The 14,700-nt window shown below is 42.8% G+C and overlaps 1 protein-coding gene across 1 annotated transcript in view; it reads right to left on the reverse strand.

Moving 5' to 3' along the window:
- PRKAA1 (protein kinase AMP-activated catalytic subunit alpha 1) overlaps nucleotides 1–14,700 on the reverse strand; it is a 31,480-nt gene that overhangs the window by 16,050 nt on the left and 730 nt on the right. The window lies entirely within an intron of this gene.

Genomic DNA, 14,700 nt, shown 5'->3' on the forward strand with positions numbered 1-14,700 from the left:
GGAAGAAAATGGTCTCTTTGAAATTAGAACGCAGTGTGTAAGACCGTTATCGGAGAGCTCTCCCTGGGCAATCTGGATCATTACCAGCTGAGATTACAGTAATGACAACAAGAAATCCGTCCTTCGTTATTTGCATTTGTTATGGGCTGACATATGTCTCTCCCAAACTTTATATACTGAAACCCCTCATACCTCAGAATGCGACAGTATTTGGAGACAGGGCCTGCAGAGAGGGGACTGGGTTAAAATGAGACCATTCAGGCAGTCCCAAACCCCTCCTGAGTGTCCCTGTGAGAGGAAATCTGGACACGCAGAGACCCCAGGGGCACACAAGGGACACTGCGAGTTGAGCTGCGGGGCCTCAGAAGGAACCCAACCTGCTGCCACCTTGATCTCAGTCAGGCTTTAGACTCCAGACGGTAAGAAAATGAAATTCTGTTGTTAACGCTATGCAGTCAGCAGCATTTTGTTTTGGCAGCCCTAGCAGATTGTTACAGTATTTTTTACTCTTTCTAAGTTCAAAACTCAGTACTAATACTCTGAACTTCTTGTGTGTCAAACATTATCTAGCCTGGCTAGTGTGGCGCAGTGGATTGAGCATGGGCCTGCTGACCAAAGCATCGCGGGTTCGATTCCCAGTCAGGGCACATGCCTGTGTTGCAGGTCCCCAGTAGGGGGCGTGTGAGAGGCAACCACACATTCCCTTCTTTCACTTTCCCTGTTTCTCCCTCCCTTGCCTTCTCTCTAAAAATAAATAAATAAAATCTTTAAAAAAATCATCTTAAACAAAGAATTTTTCTCAGGCCAATCTTACCTGGCTTTCCAGCTTCATCTGGAATTTGGGATGGAGCTGCGCCTCACCATCCTTGCAAACCGCCAACAAGGAGAACCTTACAGACCAGGTTCAGAGGTTTCAGCAAGCTCACATCTCTCCCTCCCCACCACACTCGCCAAGACAATGAGTGATGGGCCCTCCTGCCCCCACCCCCAGGCCCTGCATTCCAGAGGGCCAGAGCAATGGATGGGGTAGCTCCTCATTATTTTCAATTTCTTTAAGCATTTGCTACCTTGCTTAAATATTTTAACTAATAATGTTAAATCCAATGCCAAATTACACAGATATTTCACAATGGGAGAAAAAAGTCTTTGTTAAGTAAGACTCAAAGTGTTTAAGTTATAGTCCTAATTCTCAATCCTTTTCTTTCTTTTTTTAAAAAAAAGATTTTATTTATTTATTTCCAAAGAGAAGGGATGGGAGAAAGAAAGAAATAACATTGTGTGGTTGCCTCTCATGTGCCCCCCACTGGGGGGACCTGGCCCACAACCCAGGCCTGTGTCCTGACTGGGAATCAAACCAACGACCCTTTCATTCGCAGGCCAGCACTCAACCCACTGCACCGGTTCAGCTTCCAGTTTGACCAGACCCTTTAGTTAACCTTCCCGGTGCCTCTACAAAGCAAATCTCACAAGCAAATGAGCAAATGTCCCACCGCAGCCCAGCCTGCTGTAACCTGAAGGATTATCTCAGAATCACAGAGTGCCATTTTTAAGCTACTATACTATAAAAGGAAACTCTAAATTTAACTACTCTTTATATAGTCCAACTAATCTCAAAACCATCCATGGCTAAGAAATTATAGCAGCTTCCTGAAAGATGGCAGAGGAACGGAATGCACCGGATATACGACAAGGCCTGTCCGGAAAAAGCCCAGCCATTGTTAATGTAACAAGAACGGTTTACACAACATTGCTGTAACCTGGCAGCCAAGGAGAGTGGACTGGAACGCACATGCACGAACAATGATGACTTCACTGCACTACTCAGTGGGGGCAGCAGACACTGTTGGGTGAGCATGTGTACTGTGTGGCCACCCATTCAAAACGACTGAGAAGAACAAAGAATCTGCATCAAATTCTGCATTACGCTTGAACATTCCTCTGCGGAAACTGTTCAGATGGTTCATAAGGCCGCAGCCATGGGCAACTGGTGATGGGCAGCTTCACCACGACAACGCACCCCCTCACGCATTACATCTCGTGCGGGGTGTTTTTGTGAAACATCAAATCATCCAGGTGACTCAGTCACCCCACAGCCTAGACTTGGTGCCCTGTGACTTCTGGCTTTTCCCAAAACTAACATCACCTTTGAAAGGGAGGAGATTTCAGACCATTGATCAAATTCAGGAAAATACAACAGAGCAGCTGATGGCGACAGGGAGAACTGTGTGAGACCCCCAGGTGCCTACTTTGAAGGGGACTGAAACGTCACTGTCCTATGTTCAATGTTTCTTGTATCTTGTAGCTTCTTCAATAAATGTTTCTATATTTTGTGTTACATGACTGGATACCTTCTGGACGGGCCTTGTACTTCTACCAAAACCTCACTAAAATAGATGTGAAATTAGTGAGGAAGAAAACCCTACAGTCATAGTGAAAATGAACTGTGGACATCAAGCACATTCTTACTTCTGATACGGCTTTCTTCAATCTCCAATACCAAACAATACCAAACAGACGTGATTAAGAGCAATCAACTTGACTGTGAAAATACAATTCAAGAAGCAATTTCTTTCTGAGATCTAGTTTATTGATATCTAAAGAAGTAGCAATCTCATCTGTCCCACAACCCCCAAAATCTCTAAGCCCTGTCTTACCTACTAGGAACCTTTTCCCATTATCTGCGTAGATGAAACACTGGGAAATACGCCCACTATTGGTAATACTGGCCGACTGAAACTTGGAAATATTAAAGCAGAATCCATTTAGGCCTGAACTCCATCACAAATCAACCAGTCTCCTCTCACATCAGACCCTGCTCAATTTAATTTCAACCCTAAGTAGCTTTAACAAACAACTGGGGCTATTCAAAACAGATCACATATTCCACCACTGAATAAGGTACTGCAGGAGGGGATTCAGAGCGTTCTCTCAAGTGCATTCCCCTAGCGCCATGTGCCAAGCAGCTACGCTCGGCCAGTGCATGCTGCCAGGAAAAATGGTACTGACCAAAAGCAGGGCCTGCGTCCTGTGACCTTCCTGGCCTCCAAGGATGACCAAAATAATTATCAGGCCAGAAAAAATTATGGTACCAAAGAAGAAAAGGGGGGGCAGAGAATACACATTTAAGCTCACCCAAGAAACAAATGTTTTAGGAAAAATGATTAACTACTTCAGGGTGATAGTTAAGAGAATGTAGAAGTTACGAAATTAGAGCAGAACAAGACAAATTTTGCATCAGAAAAAAAATAATTTCAAAAGCAATTCAGTTGTAGCAAAAATGTGACAAAATTTATGCAACACACACCAAAAAACAAGGAGGAAATTAGTGAGAACTAGAGGGAAAGGAACACGGAACCAAGTCAAATGTAACTCATGAGTAGAGGGCAGAGTACCATTGCACCTAAGAACAACAAAAGTAACCCCCGAAGGGCAAACAGAGTGGGATCCAGGTACAGCTCAGAGCTTTTCTCCTCATACACGACCATTTCATCAAACTAGAAATTAGCGGTATAAAGGCATAACTTCTTCACTTTTGAACATCAGTAAACAAGCACCAAAGTCTAACTGTACAAACATTCAAAAAAATGGAGACCTTGGCCCGAGGGGTCGTGCCTGGCCAGCAACTGCAAAGAGCCCATTTCGAATGCACAGTGCGCACAGCGAGACAAGGCAGTAAACAGCCAGGGTGCACGACTAGTCTGCTGCTTTTAAATGGAAAACTAGTATCCTAATTCCTTTTTCGTGGCTGGGTAAGCTGAGAGAATATTTTGAGAGCATAAAAGAGTCACCAAAGTCCTAGAATAGTATTAAGGGTGACATTCATTTTCTAAAAAGTCTGCAGTTCCTCTCCTCAGAATTTAACTTAGAATTACATAGGTGAAAAAATGTGCATAAATATGTTTACTACAGTGTCTTATACAAAAACAAAGACTGCAAATAACTTAAATGACCAATTGCAAAAAACAGTTTAAGACACTGTTATGCCAACATAATAAACTCTCACAGGAAGACTACAGAAAACACTTTTCTAACTATAAAAAGAGCAAACAAAATTTATCCACGCATTCTACGTTTTCCAGCTATGCAGACAAGATTTACATGAAAATGATTATGTGAAAAGTTATTCTGCAGTGATTTTTTTTCAAATTGTGCTTACTATATTGTAGTCTTTTCAGTTAAAAAAATCCAAAAGGAAATTTTTAAAAAACCCCACAATGATGGGTGTTAGCAGGTTGACCCTTTCCAGGAGCAGGACTGTGCGCCCAACACCACTGCCACGCGAGAAGGTGACCCAAACCGGTGCTGACTCTGCAGCCACGTGACCTGCGCTCCGTTCCCCGTATGAAGGTGCCTACTATACGGCTGACGTGGGCGAGTTAAATTACTTCAACCCTCTATCCACTCATCTGTAAAAATGAGAATGCCACATATTCCATCCGGAAACTGTAAGGAGTACATAAAGGAATATGCATTTCCATAGTGCCTGACACATAGTAAGTGCCTGACTTTTAAAAATGATAGCTGTTCTTCCTTAGGGTTATTTATTTCCCATTTCTCCCAGACCTGCCCCCCACCCCTACCTAATCAGCCCTCAGTGTTCCGGGATAGCCAGTTTCATCTAAGCTCTTTGACTGGCCCCTCCTCCACTTAGACTCATTAGCATACCTTCATCAGGGCACGTAAGTGTGAAATAAATAACAGTTGTAACTTCCACACGTCTAGCTCCCATCTCCCTGAGCTTCAAACCTACCAACCTGCTCCACCCTTCCCCTTCCCATCAGCACCAACCCTGAGATTTCTGGCTCCCACTGTCCAGCCCTTTTCCTGGCTGTGGTTAATTTTCAACAGGTCACTGCTGGACATCCACTCGACAGCACCAGGCCCTTGACAGGGACGTCATCAATACCACAAAACCGCAGGAACACCTGCTGTGTCGCAGAAGAGCAGGGATGCAAAACACAGGTGCACTTGACTTGGACTTACATCAGATTTTTTAAATGAGTACTATTTTAAAAAGTATATAAATCTAGTTAATATGTATTAGAATTCAGGTATACAATTTACTAGTCAACACTCACAACATCCCCACTTTGCACCCAGACATGCAGACTGGAAGGCTCACCAGCCTTGGAAGAGCACAGGTCGTGAAGCACAGGGAGATGGACTCACCTACCCCAGGTTACAAGGGACCGAAAGCTGAACCCAGGGCCGTCTGAAAATACCATGCATTTTCCAAATGGTAAGTGAAATGTGATAATTTTAGGACACTACATAGTATAATAATACGAATATAAATGCCCTTTTAAGTAGCAGAAGTCACCATGTCAGAGGATTCCTTAACGTCCAGTCTTGGAGTTTTGAAAAGACTAGTGGGCTAGAAACTCACTCGTCCATTTGAGAAACAGCTGACAGCCTACGATGAAACCTCTCTCCTAATGAGAAAACGAATGCAGTGACCTCAAACCCCGTTTTAAACCAAGATACCAAGAAGTCGTTCTACTTATTTAAAAGTTACTAAAAAACTAAGGTGTTATTAAAGGAGAAATGAAGGGCATAAACTGTGAGCATATAAAATACAATGGCAAGTGCAGTGGGTTGAACAGTTTCCCTCCTCCCCAAATTGAACTCTGCCTGGAATCTCAGAAAGTAATATCTGGAAATAAGAGTCTTTGCAGACATAATTAGTTACGGATCTCAACACGAAACCACACCAGATTTGGGGTGAGCTTTGCACGTGCTGCCTGGGGTCCTCGTGAGAAGAGGAGAGAACGCAGAGAGAGAGCACAGACACACACAGACAGAAGGGGCCACGTGGAGACCAAGGCAGAGACTGAGGCTTTGCTGCTACAAGCCAAGGAAGGCCAGCGGCCAGCGGCAGCTGGACGAGCAAGGAACAGACTCTCCCCGGGGCTCTCAGCAGGGCTGGGGGGCCCTGCTAGCCCCGACCATGAGAGAATTGGTTAGCTGTGCGAAGAAGCCACGGGTTTGTGGTTCTTTGTCCCTACAGCCCTAGGATGCTGATACAGTGAGTTTATCAGTTTGTGAGTTTGCTGAAATGATATTCTCCATTAACATTAACGACTTAACAGAATTGCTGTCTTTGGAGAACATGTTCTACACATGCCCAAGGACTCTTAAATGAACACACTGTACAGAGCCAGGGGCCAGGCAGAGACTCGGGGGCATGGGCGTCGGTTCCTCCCCTGTGCCTTCACCCAGCGACAGCTGTGGAGTCACTGGGCACTTTTCACTCCTGGCCCTTCTTGCTCGTGGGCTGTACGTTCCAGCTCCTGCGGTTTTCTGCTTCCTGAAGTTGCTTCCTTCACGGCCGATCAATAGCCAACTCTTACAGCCCCTTCTCCAGCACTCTTACTTGGGGATTCTAATTTTCTATGGGCTGAAAAAATCACAAAACGAAAACTCTTGTAATGGATTTTACAAAGTGTGCTCTTCGAAACACTAGGACTGGAGACTCTCCACAGAAAACAACTCACAACCAAGAAAATCTGGGAGAGGACGTCTGCTTTCCCTTTCCGAAATCACTGTGGGCCCCGGCGGGGTGGCTGGGTCTGTCAGAGTGCCATCCACACCAAGGCTGCGGGCCCCATCCCTGGTCAGGGCCCCCACGAGAAGCACCAGCGAGTGCATCAGTAAGTGGGACAACGAATCGATGTTTCTCTCTCCCTTCCTCGCTTCTTTCTCTTTCTCTCTCTCAAATTAATAAACAACTTTTTAAATCAGATGTTTGCATCTGATTTAAAAACAAAAACAAAACCTCGCCTTTACTGGTATGGCTCAGTGGGCTGGATCACCCCACAAACCAAAAGGTTGCTGGTTCGATTCCCAGTCAGGAGACATACCCGGGTTGTGGGCCAGGCCCCCAGGTGGGGTTGTGTGAGAGGCGACCAGCGTTTGTCTTTCACATCAATATTTCTCTCCCTCTCTTTCTCCCTCCCTTCCTGTCTCTAAAAACAAATAAGTAAAATCTTTTTAAAAAGCAGCTCATGGACTTCCGGCCAAGATGGAGGTGTAGGTAGACACACTGTGCCTCCTCGCACAACCAAAAGGAGAACGACAATTTAAAAACAAAAAACCACCAGAACTGACCAAAAATAGAACAGTAAGGAAATCTAACAACCAAGGAGTTAATGCAGACACACTCATCCAGACGGAGTTCCTGCAGAGATGGAGGCCTAGGTAGAAACCCTTCTCTTCCTCTCACAACCACAAGGAGGATAATGGCCAATCTAAAATCAATAAACAACCAAAAGCACTAGAAAATCAAACTGCATGGAACTCTGACAACCAAGGAATTAAAGGGAAAAAAATCAGCCAGAACAACCAGACCAGTGCGCCAAGACAAAGAAATACGGCCCAAATGAAAGAACACAGCAAAACCTCAGAACTAAGCAATGAGAACACTGCCAACCTAACTGATGGAGAAAGATACCCAGAATGAAACAAAGCAAAATATTCAGGGAACCAACAGTAACAAGAAGGAAACCAGGATTCAAAGCAACGATTTGGAACAAAAGGAAGAAATAAACATCCAACTGGTTCAGAACAGAATAAAGAAACAAGAATCAGAAAAAAAAAAATGAAGAGAGCCTTAAGACTCTCTGGGACAAACTGAAATGTTCCAATATCCGAATTATAAGGGTGCCAGAAGGAGAAGAACAGCAGCAAGAAATTGAAAACTTATTTGAACAAATAATGAAGGAGAACTTCTCCAATCTGGCACAGGAAATAGACTCCCAGGAAGTCCAAGAAGCCCAGAGAGTCCCAAAGAAGGTGGGCCCAAAGAGGAACACACCAAGGCACATCATCATTAACTTACCCAAGACTAAACACAAAGAGAAAAATACTAAGAGCAGCCAGAGAAGACAGTTATCTACAAAGGAGTTCCCATAAGGCTATTAGCTGACTTATCAAAAGAAACTTCACAAGCAAGAAGGGGCTGTAAAGAAGTATTTGAAGTCATGAAAGACAAGGACCTACATCCAATATTGCTCTATCCCCCAAAGCTTTCATTCAGAATGGAAGGGCAGCCCTGGCTAATGTAGCTCAGTGGATTGAGCACAAGCCTGTGAACCACACAATCGCAGTTCGATTCCCAGTCAGGGCACATGCCTGGGTTGCAGGCCAGTTCCCAGCAGGGGATGCACAAGAGGCAACCATACATTAATATTTCTCTCCCTCTCTCCTCCCCTTCTCCTCTAAAGATAAATAAAATCTTAAAAAAAAGAATGGAAGGGTAGATAAAGTGCTTAGCGGATAAGGTCAAGTAAAAGGAGTTCATCATCACTAAGCCCCCACTATACAAAATGTTAAAGGGACTTATCTAAGAAAAAAGAAGATTAAAAATATGAACAATAAATTAACAACAAACTCATAACTATCAACCAATGAACTTAAGAGAAAAGAAAAAGAATGAAAACAAAAGCTCAGCAAACAGCCAGAACAGGAACAGAACCAGAGAAATGGACATCACACAGAGGGAGTTCAGTGGGGAGGGGGGAGGGAGGAATAGAGGGGAAAGGTACNGGTTGCAGGCCAGTTCCCAGCAGGGGATGCACAAGAGGCAACCATACATTAATATTTCTCTCCCTCTCTCCTCCCCTTCTCCTCTAAAGATAAATAAAATCTTAAAAAAAAGAATGGAAGGGTAGATAAAGTGCTTAGCGGATAAGGTCAAGTAAAAGGAGTTCATCATCACTAAGCCCCTACTATACAAAATGTTAAAGGGACTTATCTAAGAAAAAAGAAGATTAAAAATATGAACAATAAAATAACAACAAACTCATAACTATCAACCAATGAACTTAAGAGAAAAGAAAAAGAATGAAAACAAAAGCTAAGCAAACAGCCAGAACAGGAACAGAATCAGAGAAATGGACATCACCCAGAGGGAGTTCAGTGGGGAGGGGGGAGGGAGGAATAGAGGGGAAAGGTACAGGGAAAAAGAAGCATAATTAGTAGGCATAAAATAGATGAGACTGATATGTCCCCTAGAGCAAGGGACATAAAGGAAAGAATAAACAAATGGGATCTCAACAAAATAAAAAGCTTCTGCATGGCTAAAGAAAACAGTATTAAGATAAAAAGAGACCCAACTGTATGGGAAAACATATTTACCAATGATATCTCAGACAAGGGTTTAATCTCCAAAGAACTCACACGACTCCACTCTAAAAAGACAAGCAACCCAATTAAAAAGTAGGCAAAGGACTTGAACAGACACTTCTCCAAGGAGGACATACAGAGGATCCAGAGACACATGAAAAGATGCTCGATATTGCTAGCTATCAGAGAGATGCAAATTCAATCAAACAACCAAAAGTGGTATCTCAATCACAATGAGATACCACTTTACTCCAGTCAGAATGGCCATCATAAACAAAGCAACAAACAACAAATGTTGGAGAGGTTGTGGGGAAAAGGGGACCCTAGTTCACTGTTGGTGGGATTGCAGACTAGTACTACCACTATGGAAAACAGTATGGAATTTTCTCAGAAAACTAAAAATGGACCTGCCTTTTCACCCAGCATATCCACTGCTAGGATTATATCCTAAGAACCCTGAAACACCAATCCAAAAGAACCTATGCACCCCAATGTTCATAGCAGCACAATTTACAATAGCCAAGAGCTGGAAGCAACCTAGGTGCCCGTCAGTAAATGAATGCATCCAAAAACTATGGTACATTTACACAATAGAATTCTATGCAGCAGAAAGGAAGAAGGAGCTCTTACCCTTTGCAACAGCATGGATAGAACTGGAAAGCATTATGCTGAGTGAAATAAGCCAGGGGATAAAAGACAAATACCATATGATCTCACTTTTAACAGGAAACTAAACAACAAAACAAATAAGCAAGCAAAATATAACCAAAGACACTGAAATAGAGAACAGGCTGACAGGGACCAGAGGGGAGAGGGAAGAGCATTTCAGGGGAAAAGGGGAAGGATTCACAGGAACAAGTATAAAGGACACATGGACAATAACTAAGGTGGGTGGATATGGGAGGGAGGTGGGGAGCACTGGGAAGGGGGGTGGGCTGGGATGGAAGTAAAAGGCAGAGAACTGTACTTAAACAATAATTAAATTAAAAAATAAATTTAAAAAACAGATGAGGAAAGATAAAATGATATAGGAAACAGAGGACTCAAAGAACGTGTATGTACGACCCATGGACATGAACTAAGTTGCGAGAATATGGGAGGGTTGGGGGTGAGGTGGAGGGGGGATAAAGGGAGGAAACTGGGAAAACTGTAATAGCATAATCAATAAAAAATACTTTTAAAAAAGCTCACTATGCATATTAACACAGTCAAGGCTCTAAAACGCCCAGTAGTAAAGAAACCTGTTAAGTTGTTTAGCCTGGTATTACACCGTCTTAATGGGAGAGGTTTTTCCTTCTGAGGTTTTAAGACAATGGCCCCCACTGATGACTCGCCCAGAGTGGGCAGTAACCTCTCTGACCACTCTTTTCCTCCCTCTGTTTTCCCAGCACATCTTGGTAATTCAACACCATCATACGACAATCTGTGCTTTCCTTCCTTAGAGGAACAAAAATATTTGTCTTGAACTCAGTTACCAAAATACTTCAATGTTAGAATTTCAGAAGCGTAACACCTGTAGAACTATCGTGTCTTACAGCTTAGGAAATACACATGACCACAGTTATGCCTTGCAATAATCCTAGCTTTCTCAAAGTGAGACTGAAGATTCCCCACGGACTAAACTCAGGGCAGTCAAATTAACTGCTCCTCCCTAATCAGTGCCACAAACGGACGGTGCCAGGGCACGCACTGCTGAGATGCCCCTCTTTCCGAAGCTCAGAGTTTTACTCTTCACACTTCCACTGCTTTAGTAGTGCAAAGGTGCTGCTTGGACAAAATGGGAAATGTGCACACAACTCACAGCAAAGGTTACCAGAATTCACATCTCCCTGACAAGAACAGCAAAATTGTCAACCAAACATTACCCGACAACCTGCTCTTGCTCTCCAAAGGGAACTCTGTCCAACTGTAGGGCATTGTAACAAATGCTCTTCTAATCAGATACGTAATCCTGATTTGAAGCAAGATGACACTTTGAAAGAGAGGATTTTAAATAGGAAAGAGATACCACCCACAAAGACAGAATATCTACCGAGGATATTCTAATCACCTAATGATTTCATCCCCACTCTAAAATCAAAAGGATAAAAATCTCACTTCTAAAAATATTAGCGAAGAAAATAATCCTGGAGAGGGGTGAGGTTTAAAAGCTACAGGTGGGAATTTGGGAAAGCTACCTTTAAACAAAACATGCCAGGCATCCCCAAAGGCCACACCACATATCCACGTCCACCCACCAATGAAATGGCTCAAGCACAAAACAGTGCGACTGAGGCCAGCGTGGCTCCTCCCAGATCTGTCCCCCTCTCTCCCCAGAGGTAACCGCTCTCTTGAATGTGGTGTTCATCTTTCCCGTAAGTGTGAATCCATAAACAATATAGTAAGATTGTTTTCCCATGCTTAGCTTGCAAATTTAATTCTGTATATTCTTTCACTACACACTTCAAAAGTACAAAAGGATACACAGTGAAACGTCTCCCTGCGACCTCGACCCATCCCCCCAACACGGAACAACTAATGTAACAGTTTCATTTGTATTTTTAAAGAGACACTCTATACAAGAGCAAGAATTTACACTTAGATACATAGTTGCCCTGCTTTTATCCATAAATGGAAGGTACACTAAACGTATTGTTTTATTACCCCCTTACTTTTCCTCTTAAAACATATACCTTGGAAACTGTTTCTTAAATTATATAGTTTCTTGCTTTTTTTTCCATTTTTGGAAGGCATATCACTATATGAATAAACCATAATTTAACGATAAACCTATTAGAAAGTTACTTCCAATCTTTTGCATTTACAAACAATATGGCAACGAAAAATAATGCATTATTTCACACACAGGAGTATATAGAATAAATTCCTAGAAGTTGAATTACTGGGTTAATTTTAATAAATACTGTCACACTCTAGAGAGATGGTACCAATTTGTATTCCAACCAGCAATGTATTTTTTGCATGTTTTTTAAATTTACATAAATATCAAGTATACATACCCTCCTACTTCTTCCGCTTTAGTGGCCTAATTTTATATACGTGTGATTCACCCATGCTGATATATATATACTGTTCATATATAGATTTTTTACTTAAATGTTTAAATAACTTCTACTGTGATTCATTTACAAAGAAAACACTCAGCTATTTAACTGACATTGCAGTTCTATGTAGAAATACTCACTAACTAAATAGATTCTATGTATAAACAATGCAAAGGCAGCCTTCTCTTGGAGAACCAACCAAAAACTGCCCTCTGATTGACTGCAGCAGTCCCACGAGTCTCTGTTCGTGGGGCCTTCGTAACTGGTCCACCTGGAGGAACAGGGTGTGGACCAGCCACGGAGGGGCGACTAATAACCTTGACAACAGGGGTGGGGGGACCAGGCGTAACAAAAGATAGCACAATTCCAAATTAACCCTATTGTCTGTTTAAACTTTGCCCTCAAAATGTCACAATTAAGTTACCAAAGAATTTTTTTGGCCTGTAATAGGAAACAAAATAATCATTATAAATTTACAGTTCCCTCATAGATTCCTTTTCTATGTTGATTTTACCAGTGTGTTTAACTAACTTTAAAAGCTCTTTCTACTCCAAATTATCTCCATTGAAATATATGACTAAGCATATTATTCATAAGAATTCTTGTCAAATTAAGGCTAGTGTATGTTGCCAATATCACCACTAGAGGAGCTATTGTTGCCTGTTCACTGAGCATCTACTTCCTTCTTTCTCCCAATACCCATTTCTTTTTTTTTTCTTAAAGATTTTATTTATTTATCTTTTGAGAGGAAGGGAAGGAGAGAGGGAGAGAAATATCAATGTATGGTTGCCTCTCGTGGGTCCCCTGATGGGACCTGGCCTGCAACCCAGGCATGTGCCCTGACTGGGAATCGAACTGCCATCGTGTGGTTCTCAGGCCCACGCTCAATCCACTGAGCTACACCAGCCAGGGCCCAATATCCATTTCTGTCTAGGTGTCTACCCTGTCCCCCTTCATTACCCAAGTACTTCAGAAGAAGGTTCCCCTCCCCCACCCACTACACACACACACACACACACACACACATACACATACACACATACACACATCCAAGAGTGGCCACATCCCTCCAAAGGCAATTCCACTTCCCTTGCCAGTGCCTAGCTAGGAACCAAAGCCTAAGCCAGTTGGCACAGGGCATCCCTGGCCAGAGGGACTGGATGAGCCAATGAGATTCATGAGAGGAACACCAACATTTCCTCTGGAAAGAAATACGGAAAAAGATGTTCTTGGTTAGGTTGAGTTGAATTTTCTATTGGGGCAAAAAGCACCCCAACTGTAACAACTTAAAAATGCACTGGTTAAGGATTTTGAGCAACACCAACTAATGTATTTATGGATAAACTGAGCTGTCTCTATGCAACCTAGGATCCTCTGGCTAATACTGGCCCTGCTACACTTGACGAAGTCATTAGCTTGGACAGTGAGGCACAAGTGGGGCAGTGAAGGGTGAGGAACAGCAAGTCACCGTTGCTCCCGTCACAACCGCATTACACACCAAATCCGGGAAACAAAAACATTTCCTCTTGCTTTTCTATTTGCGGTGCCAAAAGCCACCTAGCAAATTAAAAATAAAAATAAAAAGGTCTCTACTAGGAGAATGAGCATCCCGACCCAAGCAGAGTTGTGGAAGGGGTGAAGGCGTCAGCACTGCCACCACCATTGGGGGCAGGGGGAGGGATAAATGAGCCTTTCGTACCAGTACTCCTAAACTAAAAGCAATCTGCAACTCCTAACAAGCAAAGAGACAGCATACCAAAATAGAGAAATAGCGTCGGGAACACGACCACCTCATGACCTGATACAGACCCACCCTAAAGGACACTATCACCCTATTCTGCCATTTGCTCCTTGCTTTCTTTCTTACACTGTTGGCCTTGCTGATTTTCATAAGAAGGTTTCAACAGTTGCTTCCCTGTGGGGCTATACAGCAATTTTTCAGTTCTATGACTGAGAAAGGACAAAAGAAGGAAGAGTTCTCCTCTTCCATCCCCAGATAAAATCAGAAAGTGTTTCTTTAACCCTAGTAGAACAAGGCTCAGTTAGTTAATTCACTGTACAGACTTTCACAAACTTTTCCTTCTTTCCAGTCAAATATTACCTGCAAGTCACAGGAAAGCCAATCCATGAATTCTCAGTTTCATACTTTTTTTCCTCTGCCTCCCTGATAACAAAGTCAAATGCTTTAAAGACAAAAACTGTGCCCCACAAAGTTTTCAACTAAACTTCTTGACCTTGAATTGGTGGACCGAAGGACAACTTTGTAATTTCCAGAATACAGTTTGAAACGCAACAGTAAGAGAATCCACATATTTTTCTTTAAAAAAAAAGGCTCAAATGATGCGCACTAAATTGCGTATTAAACCATGAACACCCTGTGAAAACAGATGGAAAGGAACTGCATTAAAGATCCGGTGAACACCATCTGGAGGCAACATCCGCACTAACCGCCAGGCTCGGGTTCGGCGCAGGGACGGCACGCGGTTCACTCGGAAACACTGAAGGCGAGTCTGCGCTCAGAACAGAAACCAGG

Source organism: Sturnira hondurensis, unplaced genomic scaffold (assembly GCF_014824575.4).
Source record: "Sturnira hondurensis isolate 20B ecotype Veracruz unplaced genomic scaffold, ASM1482457v3 Scaffold0014384, whole genome shotgun sequence".
NCBI classification, from domain to species: Eukaryota; Metazoa; Chordata; class Mammalia; order Chiroptera; family Phyllostomidae; genus Sturnira; species Sturnira hondurensis.